We start from the raw sequence: 21289 nt of genomic DNA on the forward strand, positions 1-21289 counted from the left end.
ACCAGTTTTTAATAGGAATTTGGCACCTTGGTGGTTTGTGGCCAATACACCACGGCTAAGGGCTGTATCCAGGCACTCCACATTGCGTCTTGGTTAAGAACAGCCCTTAGCCAAGGTTAATTGGTCATATACCACAAACCACTGAGGTGCCTTATTGCTTAAATATAACACAGATATAGATTAAGCGCATGTGAGGTTTCAAATAATAATGTTACTACTACTAGTTCTCTCTCCCTGCTTTTCCTGAACATGTTTATCTGATATAGCTAGTTGTTGTTGTTCTAGCTTGCTCATCCAAAGCAGGCTTTCCAATCCTCGATGGTCTTCAGATGCTTGACTACATGCTCATCATGTTGTGGCTGCAATTTGAACATTGCATTAGAACAACAGCTAGATACACTCTTAGAAAAAAGGAGTTCCAAAAGGGTTCTTCAGCTGTCCCCATAGTATAACCCTTTTTGGTTCCAGGTAGAGACATTTTGAGTTCCATGTAGAACCCTCTGTGGAAAGGCTCGACTGGGGTGTCTTGCACCACTGTTGCTGCCCTAATTTATTATTCTTGTGAGCCTACACTATTCAGGCAAATGAAGTAAAAGCTGTTACAAATGTGTTTTGAGTACTGTTTTTAGAGCTGCAACTAACAACTATTCTGATAGTCAATATGTCAGTTATTACTCAATTTGTTTTAATTTTTAAAAAGCCTGTTTTGCTGACTGAATATAACCTGAGTGTTTTATCAAATATTAAAATGTTTACAGTGCATCAAAGTGCAAGTAGCAACAACAGACAAACTCAAACTCTGTTATTTTGTGACAACATCCAATAAAGTTTATTTCCACATGAGACAGGCACAGTTTCAGCTCAAGACGATTTAGAACCCTAAGTGAGATTTCATTTCGGTGCCCCTCTTATAACTGTTGATGGCCATGCCTCCCTGGGGCACTCAAGTCTTCTCTTTTCACTATCATTTGTCTTACCTCTCATTATTGAAGGTCTGCAATAAAACACTGAGGAGGTTCAAGAGGAGGAAGGGTTTCCAAATTGGATCAAGTTCTCTACGGAGATTGGTGGTGATAGATTAATCCAAGTTCTCTCACAAGAGAAAGGTACAGCATTATACATTTTTTTTTGTAGTAACATTCATTATCTGGGCTTGGCAACTGAGAGATCATTTGTTGATATATTTAACTTAAAGTAATCAGTTGCCTTTTAAAGTACTCCTCAGCAGATATAATGATATGGATAAAAAAAAATAGAGGGCTTACCCATTTCATATACTGAATTATTTGATGAATACATACATATCTGTGCTCTCGGACACATAATCAGTGATGTTTCTTAGGATCATGTTTCCGGTCTTTCAACATTATACAACCTTTCCCATCAGACCTTAGCTTGTGTCATAAGTGACATTACGCTAGTTCCCATGGATATACTGATGCCCGCCATTCCAAGGCGTGACTAACCACTGGCCAACTCCCTGTCACAAAATAACAATATGCACTTGTATGCAATATGTTCCTATCTTTCAGTACAGTCGTGGAAGGACGGGGCCAACGTGGAGAAGACAGGGTTGGGTGTTTGGGATGATGGAGGTCAAACACAACAGACACCCAGTTCTTAAAATGGTGGGAAAGCCGTTCACAGGAAACCTTCATCTCTATCATCAGACGACATGTGCGAAGAGGTCCCACCATTCTGAGTGACTTGTGAGTGACTTGTGGAGAGCGTATGTCAGGTCTCTGAATAGGCTGGGTTACAATCACCAGACAGTCAGCCACACAAACAACTCTGTGGATCCTCACACAGGATGTCACAAGCAACACATGGAATAGAGCCTGGCAGACAATAAAGGGAATGGTCTGGAGGCTAAGGGGCAATCGGACCAAAAAAAAAGTTTGAAGAAGCATCTCCATTTTATTGAGTGGATGTGCTGATTGGGTAAAGACAATAAGGTGTACTCTCTCAACTCTTCAAAGACATCCAATTCGTATCAGCTGTGAGATTTTCACTCTTAGCATGCACCCCCCAGAGGAAATGTTTTGTCAAGATCATTCCAAGCTGTGAGATCAGACATTGTTTGTCACATCAGTAGGGCCAATGTTATCTTTCAAAAAAGAGCCCACAGTGATGAACTACCCGAGTTATAAGTGAGACCTTTCCATTTCATTTCAATGTGAATAGAATACTTACAGATGAGTTGTTTGTTGCACAGTGCCCCAAGGACATTCAATTCCAACTATTTGTTATTAGGAAGAAAATATATATAAATATCCAACCAATTTCAAGTGTGGTTGCATTTGTGTGCCGGGTACTTTGCCGGGTACTTTGCCGGTCAATACCAGACCGTTAAATGCACGCAACCCCTGCCAGATCTGGAGTAACTTCCGGCGCCGACAGAGATGGCCGCCTCGCTTCGCGTTCCTAGGAAACTATGCAGTTTTTTTTTTTTTTTCGTGTTATTTCTTACATTAGTACCCCAGGTCATCTTAGGTTTCATTACATACAATTTTACTGCATTGTCGGAACTAGAAGCACAAGCATTTCGCTACACTCGCATTAACATCTGCTAACCATGTGTATGTGTCAAATAAAATTTGATTTGATTTGATCTATTTTGTCAAAACCAACAGAATCTCAACTTTTAATTAATATCAACCAATACGATGTCTTTGGAACTACGATCCTACAGCAAATTAATGTTTCAAGCATGTTGTTGCTAGTGTTTTTTGGGTCACTCCATGTAAAAATGTTTGATATCACATGAAACGGGAGACTGGATTCCATTGCTTCCAAACATATCACTGTCTGATCAACAGGCTATGCACCAACCCTCAAGAAAGTGTATTGCCATTCTTCACCTACTACAATCAATGTCACGTTGTAACGTGGTAACTACATAATTTCACATAGTTTCACTTTACGTTAAGTTGCTTGTTCCTGTGTAGAAACATTGTAGTTGTGATGCTTTTCTTTAAAATTACATTCTAATAACAAGTGTCGATATACCCTGCAAAATATTGACTAATGTTGAAAGTATATAGTAATTACACTTAAATGTGCTGTAACAACATTTTTTCTTAAATTGAGTTGGATGCCCTTTGATCACAACTACAAGTACTGTATAGGGTGTCTGCCATAGCTCTAACATAGTAGGTACATAGTAATTGTATGAGTAATTTATAGTACGTTTCACTTTACATTAAGTTGCTGTGTAGAAACATTGTAGTTACAATTTTTCTTTATAACAACATTGTAATAGCTGAAATTTTTATATACCCTGAAAAAGTGTATAATATTGAAAGTACAAAGTAATTACACTTAAAGGTGCTGTAAACAATGTTTTTCCTAGATTGAGATGGATTCCCATTGATCACAACTACAAGTACTATATTGGGTGTCTGCCTAAGTTGCAACTGCATAGTAATTACTTGAGTAATTCACAATGCGTTTAATTGTACATTAAGTTGCTTGTTCCTGTGTAGAAACATTGTAGTTAAAATGGTTTTCTTTATAATGACATTGTAAAAATTTAAATAGTGGTATACCCTGCAAAATGGTTAATAATATTGAAAGTAGATAGTAATTACACTTAAAGGTGCTGTCCCAACATTCTTCCTAGATTGAGATGGACTTCCATTGATCACAAATACAAGTAATGTATTGGGTGTCTGACATTGTTGCAACATAGTAATCACATGAGTAATCAATGTGCTTCACTTTACATTCAGTTGCTTGTTCCTGTGTAGGAACATTGTAGTTAGGATACTTTTCTTTATAACATAACTGACATTTTGATATATCCGCTGAAATGTAATTGCATTGAAAGTACAGTGTAATTACACTTACAGGTGCTGTAAAACCATTTACTCTACATTGTGAATTTTCCCATTGACTGTAATAAAAATCCTCAAAATAAGCTATTATCAATACACCAAAACATAGGAAATAACTGTATGTCAATATAGTTGAACCTACGTCTTTGTCAAGACTGTCCATAAGGTGTTTGAGCTCCATCCCCCCCACCACTCATGGCCGGTAGAAATCAAGGAGCTTGGAAAGATGACTGTCCAGTCCTTAAAATGTCTTCTTGAGGTCCACAGACACCAGTCTCATGAACTCCAGAACAACCTGTTTGAAGATCATAACATACCAGGGAAGGAATTTTAGGGACAAGGGGGTGCCTAATCTGCCAGGGCACTAAGGCCATCAAGCAAAATAGCCAATAACATTGCTACAAAACTCAAACACTTGTTAAAAAAAACTATAAGCATTTAATGTAGGAAAGTGATTAAAATGATTCGCTGCCACTTTCAGACCAAAGGGTTACCATGGTAATGGAGCTACAGTACTTATACTGATTTGTGGGAAATATATCTTGATTTTGCAGTTTAAACTGAAACTAACACTGAAAAACGCATGTGATTAAAATATACATAGCTAGGAAACATGAAAACTGGCTATGTCTCATTTGGGATCATTTAAAATGTATCTATGACAGCGTGTGACTGCCACTGTGCTCATTGTTAAATCAAGTTAAGGGATTCAGAGTCAAGCTATGAAACTAAATGACAGAAATACTTTGAAAACAACAATGGTTTATAGCTATAATTGACATCAGAAAATGTGAGTGAAACGCTTAGACTGTATAGAGACCCGCATTTTTGTGACCTATAAACAGTCAGAGTAATGATTTTTACACCCAGCCTAAGAGCACTACAGATAAAAGGAATACATTTTTGGAAAGCGTATTACATTAATAAGTTATGTAGTTCCTTGTGTCCTCTAATCACATGCACAAAGGTCGGAAGGGAGACAAGCTCTTGAGCTACTGTATGAAAAACTAGGTATATTATTATTTTCAACAATCACAGAAAATATAATTGGATCTTTTGCAAATTTTAATAAGCACTTACTTGTCTGTCTGTGAACAGCGCTGGCCATCTAGATTTGATGTCAATCACAAGGGGCTCATCTTCCACAATCTCCTTTCTTCTTAATGAGAAAGTAGTCCCCATTGCTGCATCAACAGTTACCCACTCAGGACTTATTTTCTGAATCTCTTCTTGCATATAATCCTTATTGTTGAAACGACTTCTCGAAACGAGAAAAGTACTGCTTAACATTACAGGGCTCAGAAAAATTACAGAGGTCACATTTTATTCAACTGTAACTGTTTCATGAACATTTCTTCGGTGTTGAGTCAAATGCTTCTTGAGTGCTATTTCGGTTTTAAAGGAGCACAGACAGTCTTGATGGATACATGGTAATGGACAGGTTCTTGCATAATGTCCATGTTTCAATTTGTAATGTCCAGTAAGGATGCGTTGACTTTATGTGTCAAATCTGCAGTACTTATAGTTCCACTTCATCCATTGAAGGAATAATGCTTTTGGATTTCCAAGAATCTAAAAAAGAATGTTTGCATAAACATTTTTTATTCACATTAGTTAATATGTTAATTATTAACAAATTATTCTGAAATTGATAAAACATTCAAGATATAAGTGCTGACTAGGAAAACCTGTTCACTAACTGCGAAATTCATTTTCATAACATGGTTTGTTTAACATAACATCTAATTAAACCCAAACTAACAATTGTGAAATAACAAAATATATACTAACATTACTACTTGCAACACTAGGCTAATTAATCTTTAGAATATTCTTACGTTTTTAAATCATATATTTTGGAAAAAAGAAGGGTTTAAAAACCAATACTAATTAGAAGCATGGCTAGCAAACATATTTCCTTTGTACTATTATGCAGGTTATCAAACTATTTCCAAGCCAGCCAACAAGCAGCTTTTATCAGCACATATGCAATTCCGACCACGTGCTATCTAACGCCATGCTGACTGAATGCACTTTTACTAATCAGCACATGTCCAGATTCGGCCATGTGTCCTAACGGTCCTAACTAACACTATGCTAGATAGGGAGATGCAGGCTAACAGCACACTAGCTAAATGCCACAACATACCCTGGAGAATTTAGCTTGTTTGATTGTGTCGGGGTAGGTTCCTTGTTCCTTGTCAATCATTGGCTTATGGGTGAAATCAGCAATCAGACAATATCTTCTTTAAGTAAATCAAACCTTTATTAATGCAATTGCAGACAGAAGTTGACAACGGAAACACAGCACGTATGTTTCAGAGTAAGTTCTGCAATATAGAAAAGGTCAAAGTTGCTTTAATATACTTGCATTCAACCCCTAGTGATGTAACTGCCTACGTCAACACCTTCTACTCATCAGACCAAGCCCATGCATATACAGTTAGAGCTCTCTTGAATTTTTTCAACATTTTGTTAAAAATCACGCAACATTTCAACGTCCTGCTACTCATGCCAGAAATATAGTATATGCATATGATTAGTATGTGTGGATAGAAAACACTCTGAAGTTTCTAAAACTGGTTAAATCATATCTGTGACTATAACAGAACGTGAACAGCAAGCAAGATCCCAAGAAAAACCTGGTCACAAAAAAAAAAGGATTCATCCGCCAGTCTCTGAATTGTCTATGGCAAGAGACAATAGATAGCGACCAGTTGACAGTTCCTACAGCTTCCACACGATGTCGCCAGTACTGGCAATTTCATTGGATTTAATCCTTGGTGGAATGAGAAATAGACCCTTCCTGTCATCCAGTATACAGGAAGAGGCTTATGGGAGAGAGACAATGGACGATGATTTCAAGAGTAGCTGCTATTGAATACAGATCGCTCCGTGATCGATTATTAACGTTTACAAATATCTAAAGTTGGGTTACAAAAGTAGTTTGAAGTGTTTTGTCAAAGTTTATAGGCAACTTTTTTAATTTAAAAAAATGATGTTGCGTTTTGGAAAGCTGTTTTTTCCTGGATCAGACGGGCTATATAAATGGACATTTTGGGTATACATGGACGGATTTAATCGGAAAAAATACCCAATTGTGGTGTTTATGGGACATATAGGAGTGCCAACAAAGAAGCTCATCAAAGGTAATGAATGTTTTATATTTTATTTCTGCGTTTTGTGTAGCGCCGGCTACGCTAATTCTTTTGTTTACGTCCCCTTCAGGTATTTCGGGGTGTTGCATGCGATCAGATAATAGCTTCTCATGCTTTCGCCGAAAAGCATTTAAAAAATCTGACATGTTGGCTAGATTCACAACGAGTGTAGCTTTCATTCAGTACCCTGCATGTGTGTTTTAATGAAAGTTTGAGTTTTATCGAAGTACTATTAGCATTTGGCGTTGCGCACTTCCATTTCCTGTTGGCTAGGTGAGACGCTGGCGTCTCAGTTGCTGTAAGACGTTAAGTAAATCAAACCTTTATTAATGCAATTGCAGACAGAAGTTGACAACGGAAACACAGCACGTATGTTTCAGAGTAAGTTCTGCAATATAAAAAAGGTCAAAGTTGCTTAAATATACTTGCATTCAACCCCTAGTGATGTAACTGCCTACATCAACACCTTCTACTCATCAGACCAAGCCCATGCATATACAGTTATACAAACTTGCAGGAGAGAACAATAGTCCAGTGTTTTCTAAGAGCTCAGCAGTAGTTTTCCATTTTCCATTCCATTCACGTCTGACTTGTCTCTTATCTCCCATGCAGGGGTCTGTGTCTATGTATCTCTTTTAGCCTTGAGGCGCTTTCTCACAGACACCCTGTTTTGACTCCAGTGGCTCAGACATCTGCTCAGACCGTTTCTTATAAGAGGCAGAGACTAGAAAAGAACTGTGGAACAGTATTAAACCTTATAATGCATATACTGCTAATCTGTGGTCCAGGACCCTATAAATGTAGTGGAGGAGGGTCTTATAGCCTTCCCCTTCTATTAATACAACATAAGCATAATCAATTATTAGGTGCAGCCCCTATCATGACCCCAAGGTGACCCCCATCATTTGCTTTGCAGAGGGAATAACTACACTGTTTATATTTGGCCATATTCCCCAAAATCTTTCCATGGTTGAATGCAGTGGATCACACTTTCAGTTTTGCGCAAATTCCGCCATCTATCTACGGTTTCTGGTTAGGGGAGGTTTTAATGGTCACAGTGGGTACAACATATCTAATGCACTTCCTTATAAACTCACTCACTGAGTTAGTGTATAAATAAATGTTATTCTCTGAGGCTTCCCGGAACATTTCCCAGTCCGCGTGATTAAAACAATCTTGAAGCGTGGATTCCGATTAGTCAGACCAGCGTTGAATGGTTCTAGTCACGGGTACATCCTGTTTGAGTTTCTGCCTATAGGACTGTAGAAGCAAGATGGAGTCATGGTTGGATTTGCCGAAGGGAGGGCGGGGGAGGGCCTTGTATGCATCGCAGAAGTTAGAGTAGCAGTGGTCCAGTGTATTGCCCGCGCGGGTGCTACAGTCAATATGCTGGTAGAATTTAAGTAGCCTTGTTCTCAAATTAGCTTTGTTAAAATACCCAGCTACAATAAACGCTGCCTCAGGATAAATGGTTTCCAGTTTACATAGAGTCAAGTGAAGTTCCTTGAGTGCTGTTGAGGTATCAGCTTGGGGGGGATATATACGACTGTGACTGTAATCGAAGAGAATTCTCTTGGGAGATAATGTGATTTGATTGTAAGGAATTTTAAGTCAGGTTAACAAAAGAACTTGAGCATCTTCTTACCAGAGAGATAAGGTTTGTTTCTGTCAGCGCGACACATGAAGAAACCCGGTGGCTGTACCGACTCAGACAACATATCCCTAGTGAGCCATGCTTGTGATACCAATAGCACAATAAGTTCCTATAAGCAGGAAAAGCTGTTATCATCCGGGTCAAATTACCTTATTAGGCAGTCTACTCTGGAATTGACACTGCCCACAACACACCACAACAACAGCAGGCAGGGAGCTCTTATGATGGAGACAGGAGCTATATCGGGGTTCGGTAGAGAGAGAGAGAGAGAGAGTGAGAGACAGAGGGTGTGAAAGAGTGGGAGAGATAGAGATGATCTGTGACTTTGTCCCTAAGAACCTAGTTGTTAAAAATATTATGAATAAATTAATAAACAATATCCTCATTTTAAATAGAACTGTAACTAAGTAAACTTATACTCTGTTTTATTATATCTAATTAACAATATGAGTTCATAAGAAGGGATTGTGTGACACTGACAAGGAGTAATTCAAGTTAATGAACACCATTCCAACTAGGGAGAAAGGAATGGGTTGTGGGTTAAGTAAGCAGATAGGGTCGTTAACCTATGGTTGAACCGACGAAACTGAGCTCTGGGGTGTTGAAGATAAGACAGTGAGTGCATTCCTAGGTTTTCTGTTAGTTAGAACTGTCAGCTAAGTGGTAATCGATAATGGTGAGGAGTCAAAAGTTAATTCAGTTTTGTTGTGTGTCCTGTGTATGTGCTAGGGGGTCAGAATTAATTTTGAATTAACTTTTAAAGTTCCCTTTGTCTCGGTCGAGAGGAGGAGATTCATTTTTTTAAGCAATGAAATGACGTCATGTTATTGTATATAAACTGTTGCTCATGGTAACGTGGGAGCGCGCTCCGAGAATAAATTCTGTTACCTATCATTGAAAGGACTGGTCTCCGTCTATTGTATGCAAACAAGAATCTTACAAATTCTCATAAAATAGATTAAGGGAATTCAATTAATGAAAACACATTGGTATAATTAAATTACAGTAACACTAGTATAAAATCCAGAGCGACAATACCAAGATTGAATGGTTGCTGAGATAATTTCGGTAGTATTAAAAGAAAACACAGTTCAGTATAGGGCCAGCCAAAGTATATTTCACCACTATTGTTTATATTATCACTAGAGTCTTGTGAAATGCCTATAATGATTGCCACAGCATGATGCACAGAAAAACTTTGTATCTCTACAGTCGACATTGTCCAATTCTCCTATCGGCCTCCACGATCTGTAACCATTCGAACTGTTCTTAAAGCGATATCTCAGAGTTTGATTGAGGTTTTTCTGTCTACTCTGGGTTCTGACTGTGCATTGCTATGTTCATGCACACAATGCAGCTATCAATAGCCCTAACAGACATCTTCAGGACAGAGCAGGGTCAACATAGTGCTATTCCAGTCCCAGCTTCAGATCAGTTAAAAGCCTGAGAATTGTATGGATTTTTCTCATTTATGAGAGAAGGATGGGGCTCCCGAGTGGCACTCCCGAGGGGCACTGCATCTCAGTACTAGAGGCATCATTACAGACCCTGGTTCGATTCCAGGCTGTATCACAACTGGCCGCACAATTGTCCCAGCATTGACTGGATTAATAGTTTGGCTGGGGTAGGCCGTCATTGTAAATAAGAATTTGTTCTTAACTGACTTGCCTAGTAAAACAAAATGGAAGAAATGATTGATTCTCAGTAGTACTACTGATAACTTTCTCAGCAGTCCCCGTTTCCTTTCCTTAATCTGATTCTGCACTGAGAAGGCAACTTTATTTCTTTCACCTCTACTGTGATTTCAAATCAGTGAAGACAAAAGGAAAGGAGATAAGAAGAGGAGGTTACAGTAGAGAATTGAGACAGCCCCAGGAGTATTCAAAGGTTTGTGAGTTGTTAGACTTAATATCCAGGAGGTGGCAGTATTGATTCATATTCATCCTCCCCCGTTACTCTCCTCTTAGCAACAGCCACAGGATCTTTATTAGACAGGCAAGTCATGGCAGGTCATGGGGATGTTTGGCTTCTCTTTCATAAGATAGGAACTGTGATATGCCTACCAGGCTGAAGTTCTCGGGTAGGCATAAAGTTCAGAACCTCACCCAACTTATGTTTTCTATAATTAGAAATGCCTTTATAATAACTTTTTACCCGAAATTGTTTCATTTCCTCTGGAGGAATATGGTTTTTCATCAAACTATATATTTTGGTTCAGAGAACAAAATATTTCAGGCACAGTTGCGGCCAAATAAATTGGCACCTCTGCACATTTCTTAAATAATTCCCTATTTCTTCAAAAAATAAGTTGAAATGTAAAAATACTTTTGGTCACCACACCTTGTTACTTGGCTTTACAGACCAATTTTGTTTTTGGAAAATAAAGATAGCAGTTGGTGGAGGGCACTAGTCAAACATTGAATAATTAGAGCAGTTTGCTGCTAAAGAGTTGGCCAAATTGCCAGTAGAAAGCTGTAGCAAGCTCATGGATGGTTACAAGAAGCATTTGTCTGCAGTTTACTTGGCCAAAGGCTGTACAACCAAGTACTAGCTCCTGGGTGACAATAATGTTGTCCATGGCATGTCTTTATTTTCTAAATTAATATTGTTAGCTTAAGTTTACAAAAATAAATTTGGTTCTGCAATGTTGAAAATCGAATAACAAGGTGTGGAACCTCAATTATTTTCAATGTAACTTATTTGAGAAGAAATAGGGAATTATTTAAGAAAGGGGTCTCAAAGGTCTCAGGATAAGACCCAGAGGCAGACAGTTTGAATCACAGATGTTTATTGAAAAACAGTGGGCAGGCAAACGACAGGTCAAGGGCAGACAGAGGTCAGTAATCCAGGGCAGATTCAGTAAGGTACAGAAAGGCTGGCAGGCTCAGGGTCAGAGCAGGCAGAGGTCAGTATTCCAGGGCAGTGTCAGAAAGGTACAGAACAGGGTCGGGGCTCAGGGTCAGGTCAGGGCAAGCAGAATGGTCAAAACTGGGAAGAATAGAAAAAACTGGGAAGACTAGGAAAAACTAAAACTAGAGCATAGGAATGGGAACATGCTGGTAGGACTTAATGGGACACGACCAAACAGAAAACGCAGGTATACATTTAAAGTAGATAATGGGGCAAATGAGAGACACCTGGTGGGGTGGAGACAAGCACAAGACAGATGTGACAGTACCCCCCCCCTCCTCCTCCCCCCCTCTCTAGGGGCATCACCTGGCATCGTACCCTGGCACATACCTGGTTGACTGGGGTCCCGGTGGCGGAACTCAACAATGAGGGCTGGGTCCAGGATGTTCCTAGCGGGGACCCAACACTTTTCCGCCGGGCCTGTCGCCGTTACCTGGAGATGGTCTTGATGAGGGCTCTCTTTCAGGTACTGCGACAGCAGTGGACAAACATCTGGGCCGAGGGTATGCTGACCTCTTCCTCCTGCTCAGGAAAGAGCGGAGGCTGATAGCCCATGGCACACTAAAACTGTGAGAGACCAGTGGCCGAGCAGGGAAGGATGTTTCGGGCGTATTCCACCCACACGAGTTGCTGGCTCCAGGAGGTGAGGTTGGTGGAGACGAGGCAAAAAAAAAAGAGTCATCTCCAGGTCCTGATTGGCTTGCTCCGACTGGCCGTTAGATTGGGGTGAAAATCGGAGGGTAGCCAGGCCGATGCCCCAATGAGAGTGCAGATCACCCTACATATCCGGGACAAGAACTGAGGACCGCGGTCGGAGTTCATGTCCACCAGAAGTCCATGGGTCCGGAAGACGTGTTGCACCATGAGCTTGGCAGTTTCCTTGGCTGAGGGTAACTTGGGAAGGGGACTGAAATGGGCATGAGGATAAGATGTTGCCATCTGATAGAGGGGGATCTGTGACGAAGTCCAGGAATATATGAGACCAGGGGCGATGAGGAATGGAAAGAGGTTGAAGGAGGCCAGCCGGAGCTTGTCGCAGAGTTTCATTCCGGGCACACTCTGTGCAGGCTGTGACAAACGCGGAGAAGTCAGGAACAAAGGTGGGCCACCAAAAACGTTGTCGTTCAAATGCCAGGGTCCGACTGGAGCCAAGATGTCAGGCCAGTCGAGAGGAATGAGCCCATTCCAGAACCCGGGAACGGGCATAGTCCGGGACGAACATCCATTTAGCCGGGCCCCCCCTGGGAACGCTGCACCCCCTGGGAACGAACCTGGTTTTCTATACCCCAGATGAGTGTAGCTGTGAGACAGGGGTAGGGAGAATGGTCTCGGGGTTCAATGGTGTAGAAGCGGGGCTATAGAGGCGTGAAGGAGCATCCGGTTTCACATTTTCGGTATGAGATGGTGAAGTTGAATCGAGTGAATAGCAGGGCCCATCGAGCATGCCTGGAATTGAGGCTCTTGTCAGTGCAGAGATATTCCAGGTTCTTGTGATCTGTCCATACTATGAATAGGTGATCCACCCCCTCCAAACAGTGCCTCCACTCCTCTAATGCCATCTTCACCATGAGTAGTTCTCGGTTACCCACGTCGTAATTCCTTTCCCTGGTGTTGAGACGATGGGAGAGGAAAGCGCGGGGATGCAGCTTTTGGGTCTTGGGCCAAACGTTGGGACATGGCAGACCCCAATCTGACATCCGAGGTGTCGACCTCCACCACAAACTGCCGGGATGGATTAGGATGGGGGATGTAGTGAATTGTTGCTTGAAATTGGCGAACCCCAGGAAGCTTTGCAGCTGCACTCTTGAGTTGGGTTGCGGCCAATCCACCACCGTTCTCACCTATCCAGGATCAGTCTGTATGTCGCCTGCAGCTATGATGTATCCAAGGAAGGAGATGGTGGAGCTTTGACGAACAGCTGGTTCTCCAGAAGACGCTGTTGGACATGGAGGTCATGTTCTTGAGCCGAGCGGGGGGAAATTAGGATGTCATTGAGTTACACGAACACAAACCGGTTCAAAATGTCACGGAAAATGTCATTAACCAGGGCCTGTAACACAGCAAGAGCGTTGGTCAGTGCGAGTGGCATCACCAGGTATTCGTAGTGAACCACTAGCCGTGTTAAAGGTGGTCTTCCACTTGTCTCCATCCCGTAGGCATTCTGGAGGTCAACTTGGAGAAGATCGTAGCCCTAATGAGAGGCTCGAAAGCAGAGGCGTTGAGTGGAAGCAGATAATGGTTTTTAACTGAGATATCACTTAGGCCTCGGTTGTTGATACACAGGTGCAGGGTTTTGTCCTTCTTCTCCACAAAGAAGAACCCTGCGCCGGCGGGGGAGGCAGAAGGACGGATACCCCCTGCAGCCAGAGAGTCCTCAATGAACGTCTCCATCGCCTTGGACTCTGAACCAAGAGGAGATAATGGGGACAAATGGGAGACACCTGGTGGGGGGTGGAGACAAGCACAAGACAGGTGAAACAGATCAGGGTGTGACACTTCTCATTTGTTAAAATACATTTTACTATCACTTAATCTGACTGCTCTTATTTGGTCATCTCTAAACTGTTTGGTAAACTATAGATTTTAAACTGGTTTGTCGACTACAGATTTTGAGAACTACATAATGAAAATGTACCTGTAAAGTATAAACATATAAAGTTGAGTCACGTACAGGACCACTACAATACATAAGTGCAATACAACACTGTAAAATACAATAGAGATCGAAGATGTATTTCGATGAGTACCTATGGCCAGCCAAATGCTCAAGACAGGCTTGATGCAAACTAGTGCCCGCTACAAATTATGTTTCTTTAATTTCTTTAAATTGATTACATTGTGAAATATGTCTACAATGATCATACCTTTGATCACACATGGGATAGAAATGATGGAAATGTAAAGTTTACTCAATTTTAATGGGTGTATTGTCTAATGTGAAAACATCGTAATGTGCTGTAATTTACAGTACTGTAGCATACATAATACATTCAAATGGCAATTTTGAAACATCTACAGTATCCTATTTTCTTTTGCTATTGGATTAACTGGTTGTTAAAATAACTAAATTGAGACAAGATCATTATGTTGTGTTTTAGTGATTTAACCAATGTTCTCATTATATTTCACAGTAAAGATATGTTTTATAATCAGTGGTTGTGTGGTTAAAGATGTCTACAAACAAAATGAATGCACAATAAAAACTTTTGAATATTAGACTTCCTGCGTTACAAGTGAAACCAGTTTGGAGTATTGTACTAAGAGTTTTGAAAATTCACCACAGACTTGTGTGTGTGTGTGTGTGTGGACCTGCATGCCCGTGTCTGTGTCTAACTCAGTAATAACAGGTGCTGCTTCCCTGGTCATTTGAGAGGAAATTAAGTTCTAGTGTGGAGGCCTATCCCCTCCTGTCACACACTGTTGTACACACACACACACACACACACACACACACACACACACACACACACACACACACACACACACACACACACACACACACACACAGCTTTCAACTTTAATCTATACTTGATAAAAATGAAAATTTAATGAAAAAGCTACTCATCTGTGTGAGGAGTGTGTGTGTGTGTGTGATTGCATTCATGTTCTTATGAGTCAAGTGAACTGAAGTTCTGACCCTTGCAGGGCAACAACATCTTCAAGGCTGTTAAATCTTTCAAGGGTAAATATTGTTCAAAGAGATTAGATTATCAGATTTTAGTGCAGATTACAGCAGCGTTTCATCTCACATGTATGCCTAGACAGGCTAATGAGTTAGTACCCACCGGGCACAGATGTCAATTCAGCATTTATTCCATGTTGGTTTTAATGTAATTTCATTGAAATGACGTGGAAACAATGTTGATTCAACCAGTGTGTGCCCAGTGGGTAGGAACCTATGAAGCTCGCTATGGGCTAACAGACAGAGAGCTAATAAACTCAAACAAATTAAGCTCGCTAACACTAGCAGGCAGCACTACTCTTACATATTGACCAGACTGCACGCGTGCGTGCGTCCGCATGCACCAATGTGCGCAAGTTGATTTTGTCCACCCACACCAGACGCGATCAGAACACGCAGGTTGAAATATTGAAACAAACACTGAACCTATTATATTCATTTGAGGACAGGTCGAAAAGCATTAAACATTTATGGCAAATTAGCTAGCTAGCTTGCTGTTGCTAGCTAATTTGTCGTGGGATGTAAACATTGGGTTGTTATTTTACCTGAAATGCACAAGGTCCTTTACTCTGACAATTAATCCACAGATAAAACAAAAGAACTAGTTTGTTTCTAGTATTCTCTCCTCCTTCTTCTTCTTCTTTGGAGTTCATGTGGCGGTTGTCAAGCAACTTTGAGGTGCATTACCACAACCAACTGGACTGTGGACCTCAACTCATCTTTCAATCACCCACGTCAGTATATGCTCCTAAAAACCAATGAAGAGATGTGAGAGAATGGAGTTGCAGCGCATCGAGTGTACCAAATAGAACCAAGTTATTTTTTGCGCCTGGCTACGCAGATGCTCGTTGACGCGTGCGAGCAGTATGGTTGCAATGTTAACATGTATGTGTAAATGTATTTTGCGACGCGAGCGGTGTGCTCTGCATGTTAGTAGTGAGTTAGTGGTAACGTAAACTCACCCCATTCCGTACAAATGTGCGCAACTGCAACATTCAAACAAGGCTACAAAGAAAACTAATGGGACTGTAGCGACTGTGTTGACGTCAAAATCTGGGGTGTGAACTAGGTTTTTATTCAAGCGTTGATCGACATGGTAATGTCTCTATAGTATTGGAGAAGTTGAAAAAACTGACCCTCCGTTACATTTTGACGTGTCATGTTTTTTTCATCATCAATGCATGCGATCATCATTCTCAAAGCCGCTGTTTACTTCTAAGATCACTTTAGCACCGCCCTTAAAACCCGATTCAAATTCGACACAAACCTTCAAATAGGTATGTAATGACACATTATATAAACTCTTTATAGAGTTTTATTTACATTTTAGAGGCGATAAGGTGATTGTTGAACAGATTTGGACAGATCGAGTGAAAAAAAGCTATTTTCCCAGACAACATCTCTCCTTTTCACTATCACGCATTAGTTTCGCTTCCCCACCCGCCATTTTTAAAAGACCCGACGAGGCTCATTGCCTGCTTGAATTATGCAGAAACGGGCAGCGTTTAGGTCATGTAATTGATTTTGTTGGAAAGGGGAGAAATTGTGCTTTACAATGGTATTGACTTTACAGTTGATCTGGAAGTATTATGTTTTTGGGGCGCTAAAATAAGGGCAATTGTGCGGAACAAGGCGATGTACGAGTTTACGTGAGTTTACTTTAATGTTAAATGTATGAAGCTCGCTAGCGTTAACAGAACACTTATTTGTTACAACACATTGAGCTAGCTGACACGAGCAGCCAGGCAGCACTACTCTTAGTGGTGAGTTAGTTGTCATGTAAATGTATGAAGCTTGCTAGCTCTAACAGAGAGAAAGCTAATTAGCTACAACACATTGAGCTCGATAATTATAGCAGGCAGCACTAATGCGTTAGTGGTCATGTAAATGCATGAAGCTTGCTAGCGCTAAAAGACAGAAAGCTAATTAGCTACAACACACTGAACTCACTAACGCTAGTAAGTATTACGAAAAACTAACTGTAATTTGTTTCATTACCAGCAAAAATATTGTAGTCAGATTACAGATTGGGTTGGCTATACTACAGATCTTTGTGGGCTATACTCGGCCTTGTCTCAGGATGTAAATTTGGTGGTTGAAGATATCGCTCTAGTGGTGTGGGGGCTGTGCTTTGGCAAAGTGGGTGGGGTTATTTCCTGCCTGTTTGGCCCTGTCTGGGGGTATCATTGGATGGGGCCACAGTGTCTCCTGACCCCTCCTGTCTCAGCCTCCAGTATTTATGCTGCAGTAATCTGTCAGGGGCTAGGGTCAGTCTGTTATATCCAGAGTATTTCTCCTGTCTTATCCGGTGTCCTGTGTGAATTTAAGTATGCTCTCTCTAATTATCTATTTCTGTCTTTCTCTCTCTCGGAGGACCTGAGCCCTAGGACCATGCCTCAGGACTACCTGGCATGATGACTCCTTGCTGTCCCCAGTCCACCTGGCCGTGCTGCTCTCAATGATTGACTATGAAAAGCCAACTGACATTTACTCCTGAGGTGCTGACTTGTTGCACCCTAGTCAACCACTGTGATTATTATTATTTGACCATGCTGGTCATTTATGAACATTTGAACATCTTGGCCATGTTCTGTTATACTCTCCACCCGGCACAGCCAGAAGAGGACTGGCCACCCCTCATAGCCTGGTTCCTCTCTAGGTTTCTTCCTAGGTTTTGGCCTTTCTAGGGAGTTTTTCCTAGCCACTGTGCTTCTACACCTGCATTGCTTGCTGTTTTGGGTTTTAGGCTGGGTTTCTGTACAGCACATTGATATATCAGCTGATGTAAATACAGTGCCTTGCGAAAGTATTCGGCCCCCTTGAACTTTGCGACCTTTTGCCACATTTCAGGCTTCAAACATAAAGATATAAAACTGTATTTTTTGTGAAGAATCAACAACAAGTGGGACACAATCATGAAGTGGAACGACATTTATTGGATATTTCAAACGTTTTTTAACAAATCAAAAACTGCAAAATTGGGCGTGCAAAATTATTCAGCCCCCTTAAGTTAATACTTTGTAGCGCCACCTTTTGCTGCGATTACAGCTGTAAGTCGCTTGGGGTATGTCTCTATCAGTTTTGCACATCAAGAGACTGAATTTTTTTCCCATTCCTCCTTGCAAAACAGCTCGAGCTCAGTGAGGTTGGATGGAGAGCATTTGTGAACAGCAGTTTTCAGTTCTTTCCACAGATTCTCGATTGGATTCAGGTCTGGACATTGACTTGGCCATTCTAACACCTGGATATGTTTATTTTTGAACCATTCCATTGTAGATTTTGCTTTATGTTTTGGATCATTGTCTTGTTGGAAGACAAATCTCCGTCCCAGTCTCAGGTCTTTTGCAGACTCCATCAGGTTTTCTTCCAGAATGGTCCTGTATTTGGCTCCATCCATCTTCCCATCAATTTTAACCATCTTCCCTGTCCCTGCTGAAGAAAAGCAGGCCCAAACCATGATGCTGCCACCACCATGTTTGACAGTGGGGATGGTGTGTTCAGCTGTGTTGCTTTTACGCCAAACATAACGTTTTGCATTGTTGCCAAAAAGTTCAATTTTGGTTTCATCTGACCAGAGCACCTTCTTCCACATGTTTGGTGTGTCTCCCAGGTGGCTTGTGGCAAACTTTAAACGGCATTTTTTATGGATATCTTTAAGAAATGGCTTTCTTCTTGCCACTCTTCCATAAAGGCCAGATTTGTGCAATATACGACTGATTGTTGTCCTATGGACAGAGTCTCCCACCTCAGCTGTAGATCTCTGCAGTTCATCCAGAGTGATCATGGGCCTCTTGGCTGCATCTCTGATAAGTCTTCTCCTTGTATGAGCTGAAAGTTTAGAGGGACGGACAGGTCTTGGTAGATTTGCAGTGGTCTGATACTCCTTCCATTTCAATATTATCGCTTGCGCAGTGCTCCTTGGGATGTTTAAAGCTTGGGAAATATTTTTGTATCCAAATCCGGCTTTAAACTTCTTCACAACAGTATCTCGGACCTGCCTGGTGTGTTCCTTGTTCTTCTTGATGCTCTCTGCGCTTTTGACGGACCTCTGAGACTATCACAGTGCAGGTGCATTTATATGGAGACTTGATTACACACAGGTGGATTGTATTTATCATCATTAGTCATTTAGGTCAACATTGGATCATTCAGAGATCCTCACTGAACTTCTGGAGAGAGTTTGCTGCACTGAAAGTAAAGGGGCTGAATAATTTTGCACGCCCAATTTTTCAGTTTTTGATTTGTTAAAAAAGTTTGAAACATCCAATAAATGTCATTCCACTTCATGATTGTGTCCCACTTGTTGTTGATTCTTCACAAAAAAATATAGTTTTATATCTTTATGTTTGAAGCCTGAAATGTGGCAAAAGGTCGCAAAGTTCAAGGAGGCCGAATACTTTCGCAAGGCACTGTACATTTGATTTGATACAGATACTTTCGAAAAACTAGATGATCACGTCTAGGATTACTTTTAAATTCAGAAAGGATGTTTGTGCAAAAATCTTTTAAATCTTTCAGTTTTCTCAATGACATTCATTTTTCTCAAGGCCCTCCCATTTCTTGGGACATCTAAAGAACATTTCCTGCATTTATTCACAATCTAATATGACCCATGGCCCTTCTAGCCGTCTCTATTTAGAACAACAAAAAGTTAGCAAAAATGCCTACAGTCATCAAGCTAGGAAAGAGATGATTAAATATGTTTAAGTGATTGATAACACTGAACTAGATCCATGATAATTCAATAATCAATATTGTGTTGCACCTTTAACCAATGGTCTAACAAAATGAACAACTCTTAGAAATAAAGTACAAAGACAACTTTTGATTGTCTTTAAGACATCCTCTATATAAAATGTCAGCCAGACCGCCCAGCCAACCCGAGCCGCCTGCAGGCCCGACCCCCACCAGTCTAGTCAATAACTCAACTCTCTCCCCAACACAACTTCCTTCCCATCTTTTTTTTATGTCCCAAAGGAAAGGTTTGGAAAACGAAAGTTAAATGAAAACACATGCACATTAACACACAGAAACAGTACACTCTCCATATAATTCACATCATAGGCCTAATAGTACTGTAAAGCTCTTTTTACTAGCTGGGTCACCCCCTCCAGCCCCTAGGGGTCCACGGCCTTGTAGCGCCCCAACCCGACACACCCCACTCAGGTTTAGGATCTTAGTGAAACATTCATTATTGGTTTCAGGTGTGTTAGGCCAAGGCCAGAGTGACAACAGTACAGCGGACCCCCAGGGCCAGGACTGTGCAGCCCAGCAGCTAAGGATTGCCAAAATCTCCCCTGATGTCGGCATGTTTTCAATACAGACTCCTTTTGTTGTGCAGTATTCCAAATAAGGCATGCAGATCTTATGAAAGTTGTACAGTATACCCTTAATCTTCAAACAAACCTAATGATACTGTACACAACTTGACATTTCTTCCATACATTGCGGGAGGATAATCAACCTTCCTATTAATGACAATGTATTTATTAGCCACTATAGATGCACAGTTTCTTCCGATAACAGTCTCGACATTGTCAAGCAAACAAAAACAGAGAGAAGGGAGAATATGTAGACACACTGAGATAAAAGAACATACTGGAATTCAGCCAGCCTTCACAAGACCACAACACATTCAAATAGGTCCCCTTTTGTGCTTTACGCCTCCAGCAGAATAATTACATTTGTGTGTGCATGATTTTCAGTTTCACTAGCATATAGTATGTTCTGTAGATAGTCTTAAACTGCAGTCATTTATATCTGAGATTATATGAACATGACTGGGCATTCTAACATGTCTGTATCCATTCATCATCATCAACCGTATCTTCCAGGTCTTCCTCACATTTTTGCTTTACATGTTTTGTGTCATCAGGAAAATCCTCTATCAACCCTTGATACAGTTTGGAAATCAACTTTAAAAGTTAGTCAGAATGCCTTAAAATCTGGCTTGTCCGCTGTTTGCTGGACAGAGAGAATAAAGTGTTGTATCTGGAAAAAAAATCATCTCACCTCTGTCACAGACTGGCTGACTGACTCTGCAGAGACC

The 21289-nt window shown here is 40.9% G+C and overlaps 1 pseudogene; it reads left to right on the forward strand.

Annotated features, from left to right (window-relative positions):
• Positions 1–1436: 1436 nt before the first annotated feature.
• LOC149985607 (uncharacterized) lies at positions 1437–12105 on the forward strand (annotated as a pseudogene).
• Positions 12106–21289: the final 9184 nt, after the last annotated feature.

Source organism: Oncorhynchus mykiss, chromosome 1 (genome assembly GCF_057628025.1).
Source record: "Oncorhynchus mykiss isolate SJ-2025 chromosome 1, ASM5762802v1, whole genome shotgun sequence".
NCBI lineage: Eukaryota > Metazoa > Chordata > Actinopteri > Salmoniformes > Salmonidae > Oncorhynchus > Oncorhynchus mykiss.